This window comes from Onychomys torridus, chromosome 19 (genome assembly GCF_903995425.1).
Source record: "Onychomys torridus chromosome 19, mOncTor1.1, whole genome shotgun sequence".
Taxonomy (NCBI): domain Eukaryota; kingdom Metazoa; phylum Chordata; class Mammalia; order Rodentia; family Cricetidae; genus Onychomys; species Onychomys torridus.
Genome location: NC_050461.1, coordinates 45,467,232 through 45,492,024, shown reverse-complemented (window position 1 = coordinate 45,492,024; position 24,793 = coordinate 45,467,232). Strand labels below are relative to the sequence as shown.

Here is a 24,793-nt window from a genome sequence, read left to right as displayed (position 1 = left end):
TATTGATAAATGGAAAGAGAAGAATGCAGATGGGGAAGGGGGTAGGTAGGTAGGGTGGGGAAGAAGTAGGAGAGTAAAGAGAAGAAGGTGAAACATCAAGAGATAATCAGGGACAGTGAGTAAACTCATCCACAGGTGATTGATCGGTGAAAAGCAACATCCATAGCATGCACAGAAATGAGAGCTGAGTTTAGTTAAATGCCTTACTCTGACATCCCATGTTGTTTGTACTAAAGATATTTAGTTAGCCATGATTTAAAATAGAACATTTGGGTCTGAATCACAGTACTACTTCTTCCTTAGCAATGTGAATTAAGATAACTGCATCCTTACCATGAGGGTGCTAGTAGCTCTGACACCCCACAACCACCATGAAATACTAGTTATCAAATTTAGACACAAAGCATTTATGAATCCTGCTTCGTAAGCATCTACCACAGAGAACCAAAGCAATGTTGACCCTTAAATTTAGGTTTCCTTAAGTATGTGAATTTCCCTATTATGAAATGATAATACTTACTTTGAATCAAGTAAGTAAATGAAGATGGGATCATAGTTTGACAATGTTCCATGTGAATTGTTCTGTGGATTTTCTGTCAAAACACGCATTCTGTCAATATACATTTTAAAATGCCTTCTCATGTGAGGCATTGGGAAAAACAGTGAGGAAAAGACTTTATCATTCCTTTGCAAAAAACAAAAACAAAAAAACTACACTTCTTTCAAACAGGGATAAGTTGTGTGGTTACTGCAAACTCTTAGGTGGTTGAGGTAGCCAGACATGAAGGCCCTCCAGAGTAGTGTTCATGGAACCGAGTCAATACCTGTGAGGATGGACAGGTTGCTAATTAGCGAGAAAGCCTCTTTCTTTGATCCCTTTGGATCTGTGGGAATCTATAACCCCTGAGGTCCTCACACTGAAGTGGGAAGAAGATACTGGATAACTGAGACTATCAGTCAAACAGCAGGTAACCTAACATTGAGTACCAGAAACCTGGTGACCTCACCAGAACTGCCACTGGACTGTGTGTGCTCAGTCCCTATCGTCTAAATACTCAATGCCTCTTCAATAGCCTAGGGTGTGGTGTGGGTATCTTATTTTCTGGTGGTGAGCATCTTATTTTCCATGCTGTGCTTGGGCTGATGAAGGTTGGCATGGTAGCTGAGAGAAAAGGGGAGAAGCAGTGCCCCTAGAGGGTCTTTTACTCAGTCATTGCCTCATGCCAATTGGAGAGATGAATGTACTTTGAGTGTTTCTCTTCCCATAAAGAGCTCCTGGATTTATGCATGGATTAAAAAAAAAAAAGTCACACAGTTCCATCCCAACATGCTTTAGTCCACTCAGCATTGGAAACCCCATTTCCACTCAAGTACCAATCCTGGTAATCTTGAATCTTGAATTGTAGAGTCATCAGTAGACAGTTGGTGTGTACCATTGTCAATGATACCAGGTCTGCTCGACAGAACTCCTTTATCAGGCAGTGTACCATTTCCAAGTGTATGGTCACTGGCCCTTGCAACAAATTGGTGCATTAATGTTCAGATCATTTTTTTTTTCTTGTCTTGACTTAAAATCCAAGTAATTCCCATTGAAGTATGACATCAACCTAAGTCACAGTGGCTTTCCTGCATGATCTCCCTGTATCTGCTGACTGCCTACTACATATCAGTAATGTGTGAGTCTATTTGCCTTCTTTGACTCCAGTTATTCCTCAACCAATTAGAGTGTTTTACACAACCTGGTTTCTATCAAATTATTGTTTACTCTCTTGACAAATTAAAATCTTCTTGCAACCAGACTTGACAGATGAAATCCAAAAGAATACTTACAGTCTTAGCTTGAGTGTATCTTGCTGCTATGTTATTTTAAAATCAAAATAAAAAGATATTTTAACACACACACACACACACACACACACACGGCCACTGAGTAACTGGGTTTTCTATTACTCCATGAGAGGAAAGAAATCGCTCTGGTCATTTTTCAAGTTGAGAATTCAGCTTCCTGAGTTCTGGGTAGGGTTAGGGTTTGTTTCAGATTACTTGAGTCAGAGCCCCCTGGCAATTACACTCTGGGATGTTGACCTCTTTCCAAGAGTTGCTTAAAAAGTAGAGGAAAAGGATGAGTGAGCTGACCTTAGCAAAATTAGATGAAAGAATTAGATGTCATTTTCCAACTCCAGTACATTGCGACTCCGCTGTCAAGTCTCTAGGTTTCCAGTCATCAAATGCTGAGGGACCTTTAGACACAGGCATCCCCACCCCCTCCAGTGGATAGTAACACTACTGTATTTGATGAAGTCACAACACACAGGTCGTGACTTGCCATGGGATAAGAATTGTCTGGACTTACTTTGTGCAAGACGGGGCAGTTTTTCCAATGTGTTTTTTAGTCTCTGTGGATGCTCTGCTGTTTAGTTATTGAGTTTGTGTTTCCATTAGCACCTCTGCGTTTTACCCAGCATCCTTCTCTCTTCATAAATCTGTGATGATGTTTTGGAGAAGACCCTCTGAAATTCTGGCTAAGCCAATCAGTCGGATTCAGTTAACCTTTGCTTTTGCTGACTAATTCATCTTATCACTTCAGCAGCTGACCGAACTACATTTTATCTTAGGATTAACCAAGGTTCTGATAAAGCCACTTAGTAACAATTAGATGAGTTCCTTGGAGCTTACCTAGCTCTAAGACTGTTGGAAGAGAACTTTTAACTCCTGCGTAGCCGGGATCTCAAAAGCTCTTCAGTCCCTTCCTTGTTTAATTCAGTGGATGGCTTCAAGTGTGTCGGGCTCTGCTGGGGGCTTTAGAGCATGTGTCATGTGCAGGCTCCACGGGGCTTCAGGTTGCAGGCTACTCAGTCTTTCCTTTTGCCCTCCTCTGCCCCTCAACCCAGAGTTCCAGGGTACTTTCTTCAAAGGAAAACTGTCATGGTTGCACTTGGCTTTTTCACACCTCCCACTCTCTTCATCCACACTGCCAGTCCAAGAGCAAAGGCGGGACTTCTTAGACCGCCTTTGGGATGGTGACACACAGTGTGGGTGGGGGGAAGCTCTCATGCAAATGAGCAGGCACAACATGCAAGCTGCAGCTGCTGCTAGGACCAGTGGGCACAGAAGGTAGACAGAAGAGCATCAGGCAGAAATAGCCAGGAGAAAGCCAGGAGCAGAGAAACGTGAGGCACAAGGTGGACACTATCCTTATTAGGAAGAACATATCTGGGCCGGACAGAACCAGGTACCTGCCAGGGCCACCCACAGAGGGGTACCAGAGCTCAGTCCCAATTTCATGTGAGGTGTGGGGGGTCACTCTAAACCTAAGTTAGCTGGTGAGATCTGGCTTCCATCTTCAGGCAAATATGATCTGTGTCCGCTATCTAAAAAACTCCATATCCACCTTCTCCCTCATGCTGTGGAATGTTACCAAAGCAGAAAAGAAAAAAAAAAAAAAAATCCATAAATCTCTGCTGGTCCAGTTCTTTCTTGTTTGGTAAAGGGGCCCAGAACAAGTCCTCCACTTCTCCAGCCCACACGGAGTTCTCCCAGTGAGCCCTGGAGACAGCAGGCCTAAATCATGAAATCTGCCCGTTAATCACCCTCCACCTCAGAGAGGGTGTGGGGCGGGGAGCCCTCCACAGCACCTGGAGGCCTGAGAACTGGGCCCTGGGCCAGCTCTGCTCCTCTGCATGCTGGTTAGGCCCCAGTCTCTATTTCCTCTTCAGCGTTGTTAGAGATACAGGCTGAACCTGTGCACGCTGACTCACTCTAAAACTTGAGGTTCACAAATTTTCTGGTCGCTTGTTTCAAACCCTCTGGGCAGAACTCTTGGTTCCTATGGCTCTCTCCTTCCCATCCCAAGGCTTTTGTTTCCAGCAGGAGTGGATGTGGTAGCCCCGGTAACACACCACTTGTCCCTTGGAGGTTCAGCAATTCTCATACTTTGGCGGCATCAGGATCTCCCAGAGCCTTGGGCAGAGGAGACCCAGGTTCCTGCATTGCCCTCCTGAGTGTTGACTCAGCACTCTGGCCTCTGCACTTGTTTCTCTAACAAGATTCCAGGTGAAACTGTTGCTGTTGTTGCTGGCGGCTTGTGAATTGGGTCCACTTTGAGACCCACCAGCTTGTTCACATCACAGCTGGTGACAATATTACATCTGGGTGGTATGACCGTAATAGCTGGTACCTAAGCTCTCCTTGAGGAGGCATCTGGCTTTTTTTTTTTTTTTTTTTAATACCTGGGAAATCCTTCTTGAGTTGGGTGACAGACACCTTTGGGTGTCAGCCAGCAGCAACAGTCTAGGAGTAAAAAGATGTTCCTCGGAAGACAGTGGTGGGGACCAAAAGCCCATAAGAGGCTATGCCTCTCTAGGCCCAAAGGCTGGGAGGTCCCACAGGCTAGAACTAGATTTAGGGAGAGGCTGGAGTATGGGTTGCCTGATTTTCCGAGGGGCCAGAGACCCAGGAAGGTTTCTGGGGATGCTAAGGCTGAAACCAGGCTTTCAGGGAGGCTCTCAAAGATGTGGACAAGCCTTTATTTCATGAAGTGTTTTTATTTAAACTTTAGACTTTTAAAGAAAGAATAAACTGCTGGGTGTGCTGGTGTACATTTTTAATCCCAGCACTCAGGAGGCATAGGCAGGTGGATCTTATGAGTGTGATGCTAGCCTGAGCTACATAGTGAGTTCCAGCCAGGAATATATAATGAGACCCTAATTTAAAAACATACTGAAATTCCACTAAAATCACTGTAATTAAACTTATACCACATTGCACAAGAGCTGAGAATGTTTCAAATTTATAGATTTCTTTGATCTTTACCAAAGTCTTGTAAGAGCAAAAAGAGTAGAATTAATTGTTATTCCCAGGGCTGGAGAGATGGCTCAGGGGTTAAGAACACTGGCTGTTCTTCCAGAGGTCCTGAGTTCAATTCCCAGCACCCATATGGTGGCTCACAACCATCTGTAATGAGACCTGGCGCCCTCTTCTGGCCTGCAGGGATACATGCAGACAGAACACTGTACACAATAAATAAATAAATCTTTAAAAAAATTGTTATTCCCAGAGGGAAACTGAGGCATAGATATTTGAACGGTAAAACCACAGAGTCTAGGTCTACAGACAGACAGCTTCTTAGAGGCCCCGGAGAAGACCCTTTGTCCTTAGGACTCCATTTTCCTTTCGAATGAGGTCAACCCAGAGTTCAGATCTACTTCTCAGTAAGCTGACAGGTGGAGTGGTGCTTCTGAAGGGCTCGCGGAGGGGATTAAATCATTCTGTCTCTCGAGGAGCATCTGCTTCTCAAGCCGAGTCTCAGCCTCTCCTGGAAGAGCCGTACATCATCCGCCTGCAGGAGGGAGGCAGACAGCAGTGTGATCAAGCTGAACCGTCTTTACATTTTACAGCCACACATTGCACTGCAGCATAAATCTTGAACTAAAGAGGTCTATAGTACATAAGAGCCAGTTGGGGCCAAATCCTCGGGCTTTCTGGCAATACTTTCTCCCTCTGTCTCTGTGGCCAACAAACAAATCAATCCCATTTTAAATCAAAATGACAGGATCCCCGGCAGTTTCCTGGGGCTTCCAGCAGTATCCCTAGAGAATTCCAGGATGGGCAGGACCCTGAGGCTATCTCCCACTTAACCTGGCTCTTCCATCTTTAATTGGGGAATAATACCAGGCTCCCAAGAGACTCCTTCACAGGAAGAAGGTCAGATCCCACAACGCTAGACCAGGCAGTGGGGATCTGGGATTGAAAAGAAGGACAGACTTTTTTTTGGGGTGCTTTGAGTGTTGACATGACCATTCATCTTTCCTCAATATCATCAGCCCCATCCCCACAGACACCCTTGGACCTGGAAGTAAAGAAGAGCCCGTTGATTGTCCCACAGTGAAACTGCTCACGTTTACTGAAGCCCCCACGGGCCTGATTTGTTTCCACCTCCCGGCTACACTTCAAGGAAACGCTGGTAAGAGCGTCTTTGGTAAGGTCTTTGGGACCTTAAGGAACCTGTCATGGATAACAGGCGGCGGAGTGGGCATTGGAACCTGTGTTTCCACAAAGCCTCTGTTCTTTACTGTGCCATGCAATGGTTCATTGACGGAGAGCCTTGGAGAAAATAAAAACAAGTGGCTTTGCCCGCAGATGTGGATTCCTCTCCTCTTATTTGGAGGGATTATGTTGAGTTTGGGTGATAAACGGTTCCTTCTTTTCTCAGTACCCTGGTGGTTAGTGGTTCTCTCTCACCTTCCTCCTGCCTCCTCCTCCTCCTCCCTACCTCTTTACTTCTTTTTACTTGTCAAGGGCTCTACACACACACACACACACACACACACACTCACACACACACACACACACACACACACACACACTTCCTGTTTTCGTTAAGACTTTTAAAATTAATTTTATTATAATGGGCCATATTAAGCTATTTCCTTCTTTTTTAATTTATTTAGCTTTATTTTATGTGAATTGGTGTGAAAGTATCAGATATCCTGGAACTGGAGTTACAGACAGTTGTGAGCTGCCATGTGGATGCTGGGAATTGAACCCCTGTCCTCTGGAAGAGCAACCGGTGCTCTTAACTGCTGAGACAGCTCTCCTGCTCCCTGGATAAAGCTATTTTCATACATGTTATATACTTTAAGCCTATACCCTCTCCCTTCCATTAAGATTTTTTTCTTCATCCACAAGTCTCAGAGTCTGGAGCCTCTGCCCTATAGACAGTCTCTCATCAAAGTTTAAGGAAATCTGTGCAGTGGGTAGCATGCCTATCTTCTGCCTTAGAATCCACAACTTGATACCATCCATTTTCTTCCAGTGTGACGGGAAACGTCGGGTGAGGACTGTTAGGGACTTCCTAGTGTGGGCGTCTCCTCCTAACCTGATCAACCTTTCTTCCTCCCGCACACTTCTGCCAAGGTGTGTTGTGTCCCAGCTGAGTTCCCCTTTCTTGAGTGGAAAGAACATGCTAACCAGGATCACTTCTATTTCCTTTATCTGTGGTGATTGTCTCTGAATGGTGAAGCCCACAGGTAGCTCTTGGAGTTTTACTGAGTATGAAGTACTCCGCAGGAAGTGCCTCTGCCCTCGTAAACCCAAATGAAGCCATGTGAATATCAGGAAGCTGTAATTCGATAGCTGCTTCCCCTTGATAATGACATTCACTCCTGTCTACCAGCCACGTGACATGGGTGCCTGATGACACCCTGATTCTTGAGACCGCCACTGATCATCCCCGTCCGAAGGCAGCTGTAAACTCCGCTCCCTCGGAGCTCTGTGTCCAAACCCAGCTTTGTGTCTCCATCATCCCACTCCGGGCGTCCACGCTGTCTCTCATTCAGGTCCTTTCATTTCCTTTATGGCCTCAGAAAATCATCGCACGCACTGCAGAGCAGGGAGGTGTGTGATTTATGAGACCTACCTGCTTGGTTCTCTCAGAGGAAGATTCCCTCGGTGCATACTTTTCCCTCTTCACATTTTTCCTTTTTGGATTTTTAAGATACTTAAATAAAATGTTCCTGGAGTGTTGTGACCTGCCGGTGATGATTTTCCAGAGATGGTCAGTTATTATCACGGTGTGTGTGTGTGTGTGTGTGTGTGTGTGTGTGTGTGTGTGGTGTATGCCTGCATGTGGAGGCCAGAGGATAACATTATTCCTCCAGTGCTAGCCACATTTTCAAGTTCAGATTTTAATGTCTTATTATTATGTACAGCTGTGATAACTGGGGCACATCCCTGTGCCATGATGAGGGGCAAAGGGCAACTTTCGGGAGGCAATTCTCTTCCACCATGGGTTCTGGGATCAAACTCAGGCAAGCATGGTGGCAATCACTCCCCGCCCCCATCCCCTTTCTTTTCTTTCTGAGGCAGGTTTCTCACTGGCCCGGGGCCATGAGAGGCTGGATGGCCAGCAAGCATGCCCCAGAGACATTCCAGTCTCCACCTCTCCGGCACTGAGATTATAAACGCTTGCATGGTGCCTGGTGTGGAGCACCTAAAGGCAGCTCAATCCCCCAAACTCCAGAAGTCCGTCCAAACATCCAGAGATGAGCTCTACCTGAACTGTAGAAGGATTTCTGGTGGGTGGATAAAAGCCAGCACTCCCCAGGAACTTGGGAAGCTGGCTCCTGCCTTCCAAAAGGAGTCCTTTCCCTTACCTCAGACAAAAGGGACCTAGGGACCTCCAGTGAATGTACACCTGTGGCAGCCACCAGCATATCAAGCTCCATGCTGGCCCCCCCTGTCCTTACTCACAAGTACTTATCGTACATTTCAAAACCCCTGTACCACTCTCCCAGCTAATCACCGGTCTTGTAACCCTGCTGTTCTCACTATGCTCTCTCTGTTCTGTCCCTTGCTTCTCTCTCTCTCTCTCTCTCTCTCTCTCTCTCTCTCTCTCTCTCATTTACAATAAAAACCATACCATGGAGCTGTCCTGTCAGCAGTTTCTTTAATGCAACCCCCCTGCATACATCCTGTATAAAAAATACTTATTTTTATTATTTTTAAATACTGTGTATCTGTGTCAGTATGTGTCCTCAGAGTCCGGAAGAGGGGATCAGATCCCCTGGAGTTGAAGTTGTAGGCAGTTGTGAGTTACCCTTGCTGGGAATCAATCACATCCCCTGCTGGAGCAGTACAGGCTCCTAACAGCTGAGTCAGCCCTCCATCACCATTTTTTTTTTTTTTTTTTTTTAGACATGGTTTCTCTGTGTTTCTTCTTTCTTTGCACTTTTCCTGGAACTCGCTTTGGAGACCAGGCTGGCCTTGAACTCACAAAGATCCACCTGCCTCTGCCTCCTGAGTGCTCGGATTAAAGGCGTGCGCCACCACTGCCCGGCGCCATCACCATTTACAAGGGTTTGGGGGATTGAACCCACAGCCTGGGGCTTTCAAGGCAATCACTTCACTGACTGAGCTACCTCTCAGGTCCGATCAGTTTCCTTCTCTGCATCTCCCAGGAACCCCTGACCTCTTTCCCTCACCGAGTTTTCCACCAGCTCCCTGGCCCACGCATTCATTTTGAGTGCTGGTAGGGCCTACAGATTCAGCACTCACCAGAAACAGGAGCTTCCCTCACAGAGGTGGTTAAGGGAGAGGTAGCAGTCACATGTGTGTTCAAGGTGGTGACCGCAGCAGGCAGACACAGAGAGCAGCCTCTGCTGAGCTGAGGCGGACTCCTGGGCTCTGCTGTGGGAACCAGGCAGGGAGTCAAATGGAGTTTCCTGGAAGTGTCTGATTTGACTGAGCTGTGTGTTTTTCTGTCTGTGGGGTTGAAGTTGGACACCTGACTGTGGTAGGAAACCTGGGGAGATGTGACAGGTAGAGGGAGAATCTTCCCCTGGCAGAAGCTAGGAGACAGGTTTCTAGGTGTGCCTCTGCTGTGTTCAATAAACCCAGACACAAATGGTGTGTGCGAGTGTGCATGCGCACGAGCATGAGTTCCTGAGTGCATGTGTGCACGTGTGCGTTTCTCATAGCTAACTAATCCAGTCTTCATCCAGACAACTGAACTCACCTTGGGAATTCAAAACACCATCTGACTAGGTTTTTCCTGAAGACAAAACAGAGTGCTGGACTGAGAATTTAGGGTTCTTTGTTTCCAAATCAAGCCCAGCACTCTCTCTGTCCTGTTTCTCTATGGGGAGACCATTACTTGGATTTGCTTTTCCCTATTCAAGTGCTTAAGAGCAACTAAAAGGCACCGTTTACCTTTTTGAGTTAAAGCATCACTTCTGGCAAGCCTTGGGATCCCGAAACAGGTTGAAATAGACTTGAATGGCAGTAGCTGAAACTCTGTCTGACGTGCAGATGCATTTCCCTGGAAGGGAGGCTCATTTCATGCAGAATGGTACTTGAGACTCCGTCTCACTGCTTGTCAACTCAGCAAGGGCCCACACATCCCTCGGTAGCCACTCTGAATGTTAATCTAGATGCCACAAAATTCTGCTAAGAGTGTTTATTTTTCTCAGTCTCCACAGGGGAGAAGAGAATGGGGACCTACCACTTCAATAAAAGCATAAAAGTCATGCAGTCGCTGTGACGATATTATCAGATTCTCGAATGAAAATTCTAAATGAGAGCTGGGGAGATGGACTACTTAACCATGTGAGCATTTGGACTAGACTGAGTTCTCCAACATCTGCATGAATGCTGAGTGGGCATGGACGTCTGCCTGTAATACCAACACCCAGGAGATGGAGACAGGAATCTCAGAGCAAGCTAGTTAGTTAGACTAGCCAAACTGGTGAGCTCTTGCTCAATGTATAAGGTATACAGTGACCCAGGAAGACACCGGACGTCAACTTCTGACTACTACATGCATATGAACTCAAATACAAAATATTTTACTATATTTTATTTACTATTACTGTGTATGGTATACCAATAATCCCTGAAAATTGTTATTAAAAAGTTTGTAATATATTAATATTATATCAAAATACATTAATGATGAAAACATAACAGAGTTTGTGACAATCTAAGCAAGTAATTTATGGAATTAAAGACATCTCAGTTTTTTTCTCCCCTCTGCAATCCTTGCACCTGTGTTGGAGATTCTACAAGGCTGATGAACTGCCCAGAACATTGCAAAGCTACAGCCCAAATATCGTGGGTTTCCTTAGTGGCTATTTGTTGCCTACCTCTGAGTGTGAACTAACATCTTTTTAGCTATCAGGCAAAACCTCTGGAATGTAATAGCTTACTCACCATTGTTCACCAAACCCCAAGCTAAGAATATCATCAGTAAAACCTAAAATCTATAACAGAGTTTTCCCCACTACACTATAACCTGCTGCTTACCGGGTGTTCCCACCAATGCGTTGGGAAAACACCTTGATTTATGGCTTTCTTTTGTTCTGTCAATAAAGAAGTTCATGTAACCGCTTTCAGGTTGATACATGTTGTTCCCAGGTCACGAGCAGTCACCTTTGGCTTTGAATAAATTATATATTGTCCCCTTTGCTGTGCGCGCTGTGTTTTGCATGGACGCTGAATGGGAAGAAACAAGTGCCAGGCGGTAAGTTTAAATTTGAGACGTTTCCAATGATTTTATAATTAAGAAGTGGAACACTTTGTTTCTGAGGACTACAAACAACGCAGTAAATCAGAGAATGGATCAGAAGGAGTGGAAGCATTTTAAAGGGCGGACAGAACACATAAGCAGGTTAAGAAGTTCTCTTTTGACTGGAGAATGCCACAAAGGTGGTGGGTGGAGCTATCCACTGTCAGCCTGGCTCCTGGGCTAGCCCAGAGGATCCATCTAAGGCCAGCATGAGTTGTACTCATTGTTCTCTGTTCAGAGTGAAAGGTTTCCCAGTGAGATGCTGAAATGGAAGTGGGAAGTAATAATTAAGGTTAAAGTGTGCACCTGGGGGACAGGGAATGTGATGTCTGTGAACCCAAGAGAAGCAAGCTAAGGTATGCACAAAGTGAAAAGGAAAAGTTGGTCACTACCAAGTGATTCAGCCAGAGCAGACCCCAAGAAGACTCTGAAATAGAACAATGGCGGACTATTGGGCAGGGAAGGGTGACTTCGATAACTGTTGATATTTAGTTTATATGGCAGAAGCTGTTAATCAGGAAAAAGAGATTGGATTACTCTTGAATGACCTCCCCTGGAAATCACTGTTCCAAGCTCTGTCAGTGCTCAGGGCCCCTGGTGTTTCAGGCAGTGAGTAGCATTAGGCCAAACCGGTTTGGTCAGCTCTAAGGAGGCCTCAGAGTCAGCATCCAGATCCTAGCCAGCCTCCCAGCTCCAGCCTTCCCTCTTCCAAGGACCTCTGCGTGCCCCACTTCATCCCCCATTCCACCTGACAGCCTCCTCCAACTGTTAACCCCCCGCAGTTCATTAAAACAAGCTGTTTGAACAGGTTCACAAGAGTTAGTCACCCTGAGAGGTTTGGGAGCTCCGCTGAGACCAGAGACTGGCACCAAGGAGAATGTCTGCCTTGGAGCATTGCGGTTTAGAGTCGTGCATTCACCGGTTATTGTTTGTCTATGTTGTGAGCTTGAGACTGGTCGAGTATATTAATGTTCAGGACCAATGAATCTACAGCAATTTATAAGAATGTGCTTTGAAAACTTGAGTGCCAAAGCTCTGTCCCTTCTCTTTGTAACAGACCACTTTTGGAGTATGGTGGAGATGCAAATCCCCTCCAAGGAGAAACACACACCAATAAGCTTCAACCTGTAGGACTTGGGGTGCTAATTTGAGAATTCCACGTGTGTTCGGAGATGTCATAGATCCTCTAAGCTAACAGGATTTGTAAGTACAAAATGATATCAAGCATATATTTTTAAATATGTAGAATTACATTTTTACACAAACCTCAATAGTATACAGGAAAAGATATATATATATATATATATATATATATATATATATATAGGTAGAGAAAAACTTGGAAAGATGCATGCTATGACGTGAATGCTTGTGTAGTATCGGTGAGATTGTAGATGATTTAAATTTTCTATGAATTTTGTCTTATTTTTTTAATTTAATTGTATTTTTTTCTAGTTTATTCTCACGGAAGCAGTTGCACTTAAGACAGATCTTTGAAACAGAAGACAGAGCTATCAAAAGCAAATCTAAAAAGACACTTGGGTGGCTCCTGAGTGGCTGCTGGGTACAGATTTCCTACCTGCCTCTGGGATCGCATGGTTCATGGGAATTTTCCTCCTGGCCTTCTGACTGGCTCAGATGTGAGGTCCTGACTCCAGCTAAACCCACCGGGGTCTTTTCTGAAGACTGTGTGAACAATGACTAGTGAGGGGCCAGCTTTTCTTTGAGGACAGAGTAAGAGCATTTTGGGGTTGGGGGAGACATTTTTCTGCTTGCCTACAGGACGCAGAGAAAGGCAGATGGCTACTGAGTCCCTGGCTGCAACTGCCTTCAAGACTGGTAGAACAGGCACCCTTTCTGAATTCTGAATCTTCACTTCTTCCCATGATTTTACAGAAGCCTTTCGCTCATCTTTCGTTGTTGTTTTGTTTTTTATTTGTTGTTTTGTTTTATCTGAACTTGTCAGAGTCTGAGTTCGGGCACATGGACCAAGGACATAGTTAAGAAAATTCAAGAAGAAAGCACAGCCCTTGTTTTGAAATACACGAAATTACCAGTACTTCCTGACTCACCCACAGGTCATACTTGTCTGTGTGTGTCTGGCCTTGGGAAGGATGGAGAGAAGAACACAAGAGACAGGTGGGGATGTCTGGCTAAGCTCTTTGGATCATCGTCTGTTAAGGAGGCGGAACTCATCTTGGCTGCGGGAAGAAACAGACAATACCTGGATTGTTCAGGCTAAGGTTATGACCATAAAAATAAAATTGCTTCTCTCGCTTACGAATGCGATGTACAGGATAACACATTTACAAGGTTGTGAAGGATATGTGTGCTTTTTTTCTAACTCAATGAATTAGAAAGCAATCCTAGCACTAATTGGGCAACTGAAGCAAATTGATAGTCTACAAAAGAAACTAGTCTACGTGTGGGTTTGTGTTCTTCAAAGTCAGTGTAGCCACGAGCACTGGGACTTGATTATTCTAGGAGTGCTTGAAACAGTGAGGCTCCAGAAGGAAGGTGTAGCTGGAAGTTTTCTTGTGTTTTGCCCACAGACCACTTATAAAATAATCACTCAGAAGCTTATATTAATTATAACTGCGGTATGGCGATTAGCTCAGGCTTATTACTGACTAGCTCTTATACTTGAATTAACCCATTCCTATCTATGTTTAGCCACGTGACTTGGTACCTTTCTCAGTTCTGCCTTGTCATCTTGCCTCCTCTGTGTCTGGCTGGAGACTCCTGATTCCACCCTTTGTCTTCCCAGAATTCTTTTGTCTGCTTGCCCCACCTATACTTCCGGCCTGGCTACTGGCCAATCAGCATTTTATTTATCAGCCATTCAGAGCAATACATATTCACAACATACAGAACGATATCCCCCAGCAGCAATGTCTTGTCTGTCTCTCTGTCTGTGTGTAGGTATGAGGACAACATCGGGTGCCACTCCTCAAGTGCTATCCACTTTTTATTTATTTTTTTGAGACAGAGTCTCTCACTGGCCTGGGACTTGCCAAGCAGTTCATTTGGGTAGCTAGTGAGATCCAGGATTCTGCCTGTCTCCACCGCACAGCCCAGCAGTGGGATTAAAAAAACGAGCACAACCGTATCCGGCGGTTTTGTTTTGTCAAGTGAGTTCAAAAGAAGGGGATCGAACTCAGGTTGTGACTCTTGCGAGGAAAGCCCTTCACCAACTGGGCCATCATCCTGGTCCCGAAGTGATCCTCTTAGTAATGATCTTCTTCACTGAAATATAATTCATCCAGGTTGAAAAGCTGCAACTTCCAATCCAGTTCTATCTAGATCCACACTGAATGTAAGGGAATGACGGTGCTTACATTTCATTATTGTGAGTTTAGACTATTATAACATGGGGGAGGGGAGAGAAGGGAAGGAGAGGGGAGGGGGGGAGAGAGAGAGAATTGAACATGGCGGGGCAGACTAGATAGGCTCTCTGTGAGAGCGGAGAGGATAGCTGGGGGGGGGGGCAGAGAAAGTACAATGAGAAAAGCCTGGGCAGAGGAAAAAAACTAGCCATTATAAAAACAACAAACAAGTATCAGAAGGAGGGAAGCCTGGGGAGGTGAGAAGGGTTAGTGTGGGCTTTGAAACAGGTACTTTGTAACAGGTACTTACGATACTGAGGAAGCCTGGAGGCTGACACGGGTTTTGATATGCACCCACAGGTAGCCAGCTTGCTCTTCTGCCAGAGCATATGGGAACAAGTTCTCAAGGAATGCTGGCATTGCTCTAACCACCAGAAATTTCTATCGTCCAGCTTGAGTTTATTTCTGGATATACAGACCGCCTTTCAGAGCTTGGGGAACTGAGCTTCCTTGGACCTGACAAAGGATGGTGTGCCTCTACACTGTCTAAGTCCAGGCTTCAGTATCATCCTTCAAGGAGGTCTGACAAATTGTTAGAACTGTGTGGAATCTCTTTTCAGAGACAAGCTCCCTGACTGGCTGGGGTCTTTTTCTTCTCCTAGCATGGGATTCCTGGGGCAATCCCCATTCTTTGGGGTCTGTTCCTTCAACAGTCGGATTGAGAGACACAAGTATCTCTCTTTAGATATCTTCATTTTTGGCTGGCAGGTTGCAAGCCAATAGAATAAACGAAATCCATCTACAATCTGAAGAGTTTTTATTTGTGCTATTTTATTTATTTTTATACTCTTTTAAGAAGCAGGAGGAAAGAGTCTGCAGGCAAAGGACCGTATTCCCTGTAGTCAGGAGTGTTTGTGAATCCAAAGATCCAAGGCTCTCTGTGGAGGAAGTCAGTATGTGGCCTTACCCTGCCCTTGCGGGTCTCCCTTTTGGGTTAGTCTGACCAGTCAGGTAAACCGCTAGTGGCCTGGATTAGCCAATAGGCCCAAGAAAAAAACTGTGGAACTCACATTCTTCTATGGTTAAGTTTCAAACCCAGGGCAAATGGCTGACGTGCCTATTGAAAATATCAAAGCAGACCTGGCTGCCAGATTCTCATAGGATCCCCCAGTCCCTACTTATTACAGAGTAGACCCTGCCCCCTACACTGAACTCTCCAGTCCAGGGGGCTGGGCTGATTTTCCCTATGCAATCCAACCATTTTGGTTGCCCACTCTTTTAGTATTTTTGGGCCTCCTGACTGCTGCACTTGGTTTCCCCCTCCCCCATCTCCCTTCCCCTACCCGTCTCTCACATGGTCCAGCTCAGGTTGGACATGTCCACTCTGGCCTCTCCCAGATCTCCAGATCCCTGCCCATGACTATGCTCTCTCACATATCTTTAATAAACATTCTCCTCCACCATACCTAGATGCAGTCATGTCCCTTCTTTTTTCTTTTGATTTCTTTTTTTTTTTTTTCATTCACTTATCTCATCTGGTCATTACCATGCTGAGGTGTCTGGAAATCGAGCAGTGGACTGAATGTCTCAGGTGGGGAGGGTAAGTGGGATGAGGTTGGTCCTGATAATTTCTTCTTCTTCTTCTCCACCCAACACCCTCACCCCAAGCATTTCACATTGATCTTCAAGGACTTGAGAAAAGGAACACTTTTCTTATTTCTACTCAGTGAACCTCTCGTCTTAATCCAGACACACTGATATTTTCTCCTTTACTTCCTCAAGACTAAGAAGCATGCTAAAGTGATAGGTAGAATGTGGGAAGATTATACCAGGTAAAACACTGACCCAGGTGAGGGTCAATTACAATTTAAAAAATCCCAAGTGAGCAGTTATTGTTTCTTTGTTTTGTTTTGTTTTTTTGAGGCAGGGCTTCACTGTGTAGCCCTGGCTGTCCTGAAACTCCCTCTGTAGCCCAGGCTGTCCTCGAACTCACAGAGATCCACCTGCCTCTGCCTCCTGAGTGCTGGGATTACAGAAGAACGACACCACCGCCCGGCTGAGTTATTGTTTGTTGTGGAATAGAATATTTAACTATGTAAAGATGTATTGCATTTATTTGTGTTGTGGAATAATTGTTTAATCATGTAAAGATGTGCTGCACTTGTTTAACTATGTAAAAAAGTGCTGCATTTGTTTGTGTTGCAGAATAATTGTTTAACTATGTAAAGATGTGCTGCATTTGTTTAACTATGTAAAGATGTGCTGCTGTTTTACCTTGCCTGCCTAAGGCACCTGATTGGTCTAATAAAAAGCTGAATGGTCAATAGCTAGGCAGAAGAGGGGAAGGTGGGTCTGGTGAGCAGAGAGAAAAGGGGAGCCAACCAGCTGGGGAAGTGTGAGGGATGTGTAGATATATTTTTCTTTGGCATGCCAGCTTACACACACAAAGACACAGAGACTTATTATTAGTTATGATAAGCTCAACCTATAGCTTAGTCTTATCCCATTAGCTCTTATAACTTTAATTAACCCATTTTATTAATTTATGTTTTGCCTTGTGGCTTTTTAGCTTTCTTCCATCTTGCACTTCCTGTTTCCTCTCCATGTCCTCTGGCATCTCTCCCTTGCCTAAATTCATCTCTTCTTCTTCTCCCTTTGCCTAGTTATTGGCCATTCAGCTCCTTATTAAACCAATCAGAAGGTGCCTTGATAAAGACACATCTTTAGCCAGTGGTAGTGGCACACACTTTTAATCCCAGCACTCCAGAGGCAGAGCCAGGAGGATCTCTGTGAGTTTGAGGCCAGCCTGGTCTACAAAGCGAGTTCCAGGAAAGGCACAAAGCTACACAGAGAAACCCTGTCTCAAAAAAACAAACAAACAAACAAAAAAGACATATCCAGAATGGGGAGTGGGCAGGTAACCAGCCTGGGGCCAGGAGCCAGCCAGCCACGGAAGAATCAGGAAAGCAGGATGGATAGTATGTAGAGGTAAAGAAACCTCAGGGCAGCACATAGATCAATAGAAATGAGCTAATTTAAATTTTTTTTTAAAAAAGCTAGCTAGAAACAAACCTAAGCTAAGGCCAAGTATTCATAATTACTAAGTCTCTGTGTTATGATTTGGGAGCTAACAGTCCACAAAAGCCTGATACAATTGTTGCAGGGCTGAGGACTGAACACTGCGCCCTGCCTCTGGTTGTCTTGTTGTTTCATTGGCCAAGAGCTCAAATTCTGAGCTCTTGTCAGCTTGCTAGAACCCTGAAGTTATGTCCCATGACTAAAGAAAAATGTAAATGATTTCCTACACATTGGCTACAGCAGCATAATTCAGACAAAAGCCTGGTAAACAGGGTATTTTTAGACAGGGGCCTTCTAGAGCGAGTTCTACAACTGTGTAACCATGTGACAGTGCAAATCTTTCTGCCTCTCTGAGCTGTAGTTTCTTAATCCACGAAACTGAGTACATCTGAGTCTAATAAAACATACATGACAACGTTTTCTAATATGATACAGTGCTATACAAATGTACAACAATTATATTGAACTAAATGTTAACTCAGATTCTTAAGCTATCCAATTCAATATAACCTTTGCGTTTTCAGCTTACAAATTCTGGAACACAATTGAAAAACTATTTCAAAGTTAGCATCTGTCACTGCTACACATTACGTTGAAAACTCTTTGTATGAATAGATATGAAGACCAGACACTGGCTGATGTCTGAATCATCAAGGTTTAACCGACCAGTACATTTATAATTCTGGAAGCCTCACAGCTTCCAATGGCTTCATCGAGAGAATGGTGTACAAGTTAATGACTGTGCATGAGGATAGGAAGATGTGTCTGATGCCTGCTTTCCTTAGGATGTAATTCTGAGACCAGTTAGTTACAGTGTGCTTGAGGCTGGCCCTTGGGGTCCTAAAGTCACACGGTTGCTTTTAGGTGAGTTCCACCCCAATGGATCTGCAGCCCTGTGAGAAGATTGACTTTTGACCCTTCATTTTTGCTACAGCAATTAAATAAATCACTTTGTTTTTGTGAGTCAGTGCTCTGCTGTCTGGACATGCTTGCCTCAAGTCAAGTAATGATTTGTGTAAGAGAAAAGAAATTAGATGGCCAGGAAAGACATGTGTTAAGGGGAAAAAAAAATCAAAACAAAGAAACTCTGTTCATTTGGGGTAGAGAAAATTAGAGCCAAGATTCTCTACACCCTCCCCCTCAACACACATACCATGTCCCAGTGCATGTAGAAAATATTAAATGTGTATAGTCCTCAGGGGTTGGGTAGAGGGGAATTGGGCCTCTGTCCTAGCTGCTTATGGCTACTGAGGTCTATGATGGCCATTGGGAGCCCCTCCTACTACCCAGGACAATGAAGAGGAGAAAGGAGGAGAAATCACATTAACCTACCTCAGCTCATTTACACAACCTTCGATGAGTCCTCTGTCTACACTAGTGAGTTCTGGCATGCATGTATTTCCTAGATATGGCCTCTCGAGCTGGAAATACTGAGTTAACAGCACATACTCCTTTTACGCCTGCGGTTCAGTTCAATAAGGAAGCGTGCGAGGAACACTTTGCCGCTAATGAAATCTGTCATGCAGCAGCTTCCATTTCTGGCTTCTGTCTTTGCTGGACTCTATAGGGCACAAATGCAGCCAATGAGTTTCCCTTTGCCCCTTAGGCCCACTGGAGACAGAATTCACCCAAAGAGTCTCATTTTTTGAGTGACAGCCATTGGGCAAACCCCGATGAAAGGCTATTGTAGAGAGCCCAATGGGCATGATGCTTGGGAATCAATCAGCCTCTTAGGATACAGAGCCTAAAGAAAAAACAGGGGTTGGGAAGGGAGGACAATCATCTAGCCTATTAATTAACTCGGAGATTAGAAAAGCAGTTGCTTTGGATGACTTTCCTGTTCTGAGTGTCCAAGGTTCTTCATTGCCTTGGGGTAAAATAAATATTTTCCTGCAAATCCTTAACAATGAGGCACAATTTATCTTGTCTCTTATAAACAGTGAAGAGTAGGGGGTGGGTTTTAGATTCACACAACCAGTAGGAAATGCTTGAGCAGTGGTTCTCAATCAGTGGATCCTAACCTTCCACCACGGTCACGTGTCACATATCCTGCACATCCGATATTTACATCATGATTCATAACAGCATCAAAATTACAGTTATGAAGTAGTAACAAAATAATTTTATTGGTTGGGGGTCGGCAAAAATGTATTAAATGGTTGCAGCATTAGGAAAGCTGAGAATCACTGTTTCTGAGCATGCCTGTTTGTTTCGGCATTCCTCCAGGCCATTGTGGGGGTTCTGGAGCCTTTTCTCTATTTTCCAGATAGCGTTTACACAGATCTGCACCAAGGGCCAAGTACTGCTTCAGATCTGCCCTCAGATCACCCAGTCATTCCACTGAGGTGTAGCTCAGACCACACAGAAGTTGTCTCCTTATTGAGGTCTTAGACACCATATTTAGCCACTCTGCATTTTTTGTGCTTTAAAAAATGTACACAGTTATCTGAATCTCTGTTTTTAGTTCAAACCCAGCTTTTTTGATGTCTTCATACAATCTTGATTTTTTTCATTGTACTATTTACCTTTATAGCTGCAATAATAGTACAGTCTGGGAAGTAACGGCTGTAGTCACCACTCAAGGACCAAGTTAATCCTTGAGTGGAGCATGCCTTGAATCCCAGCACTCGGGAGCTTAAAACTCTGTGAGTTCAAGGCCAGCCTGGGCTACAGAGTGAGTTCCGGGATAGGCTCCAAAAGCTACAGAGAGACCTTGTCTTGAAAAACAAAACAACAAAACAAACAAACAAAAAGGAGCAACTTAGAATTTCAATCATGTTGTGAATATACAACCTTCCCAGGATAGGTGACATGATAAAAATCTAGTTTTAAATAAATAGTAGGTTTAAAATCATAGCAATAAGAAAACAGTGTAGTTAGATCCTTGGGCATAACCTTCAATCCCACCATGTACAGTATAAACTGAGAAGCCAATCCTTGAAGCCTGAAGTCAGGGTAGGAAAGGCTTTAAATGTGTGGGTTTCTAGAAGATGCACCGAAAAATCTTGGGTGCTGGCAAGGTTTGTCTCTTTGAGTGGAAAGGTGTTGTTATATGTGAGTGGCATTCAGCTTATGGAGATACATGTTGATGTACACTTGTGACATTCACAGTTTTGTACGGGTCTATTGTACATCAAGACAAAGGTTTTCTGGAAAAACCATAACAATAAACCCCAAATAGGTCACATGACTTAGAGAAGCTAATGATCTATTGACTGAGGGGGGCTGTGCTACTGTGTTTTATTCACACCGACCATGGGTTCCTTCTGGACCACAAGGCTCTGCTGAGCGGAGGGAAGTCACTCCATATGGGAGAAGCATGAGGCTTGGAAAACTCTTGGAATCTGGAGATATTGTTGTGGATACAGCTCCCCCTAGTGAATTGAACAACACAGGTGCCCTGCACAGTGGCCAGGCACTGCTCTCCCTTCCCCAGCCTGGTTTGAACCACTTGAGATCTGTTTGGCATGGCCGGCCTTTCTCTTCCCTGATCAACCACAGGTCAGGGAAGGGAGCGGGACAGACAGCCTGCATTCCCATGAGCACCAATAGACACAGGCATCGTGAATTGACTTGAACTGTGCAAGTACTACAAAAATATTAAACCTGTGTTAAACGTATACTCATTTATTTTATTATTAGTTGCGAGACAGGGTATCACCATGTAGACCTGGCTGTCCTGGAACTTGGTGTATAGACCAGGCTGGCCTCAAACGCACAGAGATCCACCTGTTTCTGCCTCCCCAGTGCTGAAAGTAAAGGTATGTGTCACCACGCCTTTACTTTTGAAAGTTTCTACACTAGTAGGTTTCCAAATGGCATTTTCAAAAGTCTTTATTAGTAGTATTTTCCATACACCTCCTCTGCCCTGCCCACCGTCACCCAGGGATGCAGGCTCTGAAAGGCAGCCTATGCTCCAACAGATTGTCCTACACTCATGCACATATAGACAGAACTAAATGGACTCAGAGGGTGGAGAGAAGGGGGAGGGAGAGGGGAGGGAGAGAGAGAGAGAGAACATGTAAAGAAGTTGGCATGGGACATTGAAGACAGACTAGGGGAAGAATTGTAGAGGGCAAAATGGGAGGTGGATTGGATCCAAACACATTATATGCATATATAAATATTAAATAAAACAAAGTGATTTCAAAAAGAATTGCCACATTTTTCTTGTTGTAGGAGAACGTGTGTAAAGGAGACGGAGCAAAACCAAAGGACGATTCTGAGCTATTCAGAATTCACTAAAGGGTTATTTGTCCCCATCTCGTACTTATCAAAATGCTTATCACCTGCAAATCCATGTTTCTTGAGCAGGACGCTTGTAGCCTCTAGAAGCAGGAGGAAGGCAGCTCCTTCCATGAGGTAACTATACTGTGTGGCTTATCCAACAGGATGCTTCTCTGAGCGTTTGACTCTGAAGTATCCACCCCTCAGGATGTCAGCAGATCTTGCTCAGGTAAGGGTTCTACGTCAGACAATGTTGAAGCATTTGGGATTTGGCAAAGATAAATAATTCTTAAGGAAACTGCAATATGCCTCGGAGCCCTCACAATGCTGTTACTATAACACCATATGTCAGGACAGCACTTGAAGAACTGTGGTAATTCCCAAATTAACACGTTGTTATTTTTTCATGCTTATTTTCACAAACTCGATCCATTAATTTTCCTTTGGCCTAGGATTTCAGTATCTTTCCATCATAGCCAGAGAAGAAACAGCACAGTGTGCCGGCAGGAGAGAATACTAGGTCTGAGATAAATATGACATCTCTGAGGACATTTGTGGTCAGGGTCGCAGCTCTTTGTTGTGTGTGAAAACTGGTATTGTAGTGTGTTAAAGTTTCAGTAACGGCAGCCCTAGATGTGGAGGGACCAATGCACTGTAGACAACATCAGTCCATTATCTCACTACCCTACGGAAGGCAGCATGAACCCACAATGGCACTACTATAACTTCTACTTTTTAATTTTTTTTTGGTCACAGCTATGATTTGACTTCTAAGAATGAGAATCAGGACTTCAGAAGTACAGGATCATATACTGCTGATTTCCACTATTTTTTTGTTTAATCAAAACTGTTCCTTATGACAGCCAGACATGGTGGCGCATGCTACTAATCTCATCACTCAGGAGGCTCAAGTTCAAGGCAAGACTTTGTCTCAAAAGCTTGGAAATAGAAACAAATGCAAAACCCTCTTTTGTATGCTGCCTCTGTGAGAATTCACGTCGATCTTCTTGTTGTTGTGATTAACAGGATCTCAAGTCCACAAGATACTTCAAAGAAGTCAGAGGAAACATGTTGTGATGTAGGGCGTGTGACATGGCTCAGAAGGTTAAGGGACTTGTTGCTGAGATGATGGCCTGAGTTCAATCCCCAGGATCCACATAGTAGGAGGAGAGAACTGACTTCCACACATGCACCCGGGTACCTCATATGCTCACACACATTTACACATGCAGACATACACACAGTAAATAAATACATGTAATAAATAAATGTAAACCAGAGGTGACTCCTAGAACTCACAGCAAGGCCAAGTCCCCTCAAAGACACTGAGAAAAATCAAAATCCGTAGTGTTTTGTCTTGGATAAAGCACATGAATTAGGACAACAGAGGCCAGGAGGGACAGTCAGTCCTTGCTTTCTCTCTGACTCCCAGGGAGTTCAGTGAGCCTGTCCATGTGGGCTCATTTCCCACTTCAGAACTGTGGCTTGTAGACACGAGGGACTGGGCACCCACGGGTCTGGACTAACATGTGATTATATGTTCTCTAGCTCCAGTTCCTTGGCTTAGGAAGCACTGTGGCTCTTCTGTTAGCATTTGGGGCAGGAGGGTGACAAAAACTCAGTGCAGAGACAGCTCTTAGATGTCCCTGGACCTTCTAGATGGGTTGATTTCAAGCATGCGGAAGTCAATTCACACCAACCGGATTTGAACTCTGGACGTTCCTGTAGCTCAGTCTCCGGAGGTCCTGGTTTTGTGCAGCTGCTCCAGGATCCACCTCATAGCCAGTGTGCTGTGTCTGGCAGACCCATCCTGCAGGCTGCTTCTCCTCGAGACTGGAATCAAAGGCGTGTTACAGGTCAGAGCTGAATGTTCTGGCAGACACACTGTGGGCAGACGGCTCTATGCCTGTTCAAAACATACAGTGTCTGGCAAAAGCCAGATTGAAGGTTGTTAACCTCACCCGCCAAGATTCCAAAAGGAAAAACTTAGCTCAGGGTTTTCCTCTTCGAAGTGATTTTTCTTCTTTCTCTCTCTCTCTCTCTCTCTCTCTCTCTCTCTCTCTCTCTCCATTCCCTCCTTCCTTCCCTCCCTCCCTCTCTCTTAAAAGGGAATCCCCATGTTTACAAATTGAAATCCAAAAGGCACAAGCAGTCAGTTCACGATTCTGTGAGCCATGAACGTCTGTCTGTAGGTCCGGGCTTCCTTGGGAATCAGTAGCAGCCTGGACAGCATTGAGCCAAGCCTGGACAGCATTGAGCCAAGCCTGCCCTAGCTGGAAAGGAATTCTGCAGAGGGAAACTGTGAGGAGGCTTGAGCGCTCCCGGCCTGGTTAACCTCTAGTTTTGCCTTTCAGAGACATGTCTGCACTCCGCTTCTACTAGTTTTATGAGCTGCATTTTGAGTCTATTTTTTTGGAATGGGTTTTTCTAAACTCCTTATAGAAACTGAGACATGAGTCTGCATTTTGAATTTAAGAGAACTAAGAGCGAGATAGGTAAACAGGGCTCAAATCTGTTTACTGAAAATAAGAACAGGGGCTGGGGAGAGGGCTCAGTGTGTAGAACGTTGTTCTGTAAGCATGGGGAACTGAGTTTGATCCACAGCACCTTTCACATCTGTAAAAGCCAGATGGCAATGTCTGTCACCTGAGCCACAGGAGGAGCAGACACGCAGAGTGTAGGGATTCCCAGGACTGTAGCAGTGGAAATTGTGAGGTCTAGGTTTGGAGAGGAACCTCGTCCTGAAAAATAAGACAGTAAAAATAAGTGGTGGGTAAGATTGCTCGCTGGGTTCAACTCACAGGCTGGGTTCAATCCCTGGGACCTCCATGGTGGAAGGGGAAACTGATTCTGGCAAGTTGTCCTCTGACCTGCACACACATGCACCCAGATAAGTTCTAAAAAAAATGTAGTTAAAAATGACAATACGTTAGAGACTAAAGTAAACAGCTCTAGCCTTCACAGGCATACACATACATACCATACATGTCCTTAAGGAGAAGGAATGGGACACTTTCTCTTTAAACCTTAACCTTTAAAATAAGGAGAACATTCTAGAACAGAACATTATTAATTTTATATCTGCCTTGGATGTCTGTTT

General features: G+C 44.6%; 1 long non-coding RNA gene across 2 annotated transcripts in view; it reads left to right on the top strand.

The window, feature by feature from the left end:
- LOC118570460 overlaps positions 1-13,353 on the top strand; it is a 125,271-nt gene extending 111,918 nt beyond the window's left edge. For both annotated transcript variants that reach the window (XR_004943194.1, XR_004943195.1), the window contains exons 2-5: positions 5,823-5,962; positions 9,969-11,017; positions 12,120-12,265; positions 12,518-13,353. This is a non-coding gene — a long non-coding RNA (uncharacterized LOC118570460). The remainder of the gene's footprint in view (positions 1-5,822; positions 5,963-9,968; positions 11,018-12,119; positions 12,266-12,517) is intronic.
- The last annotated feature ends 11,440 nt before the right edge of the window (positions 13,354-24,793 follow it).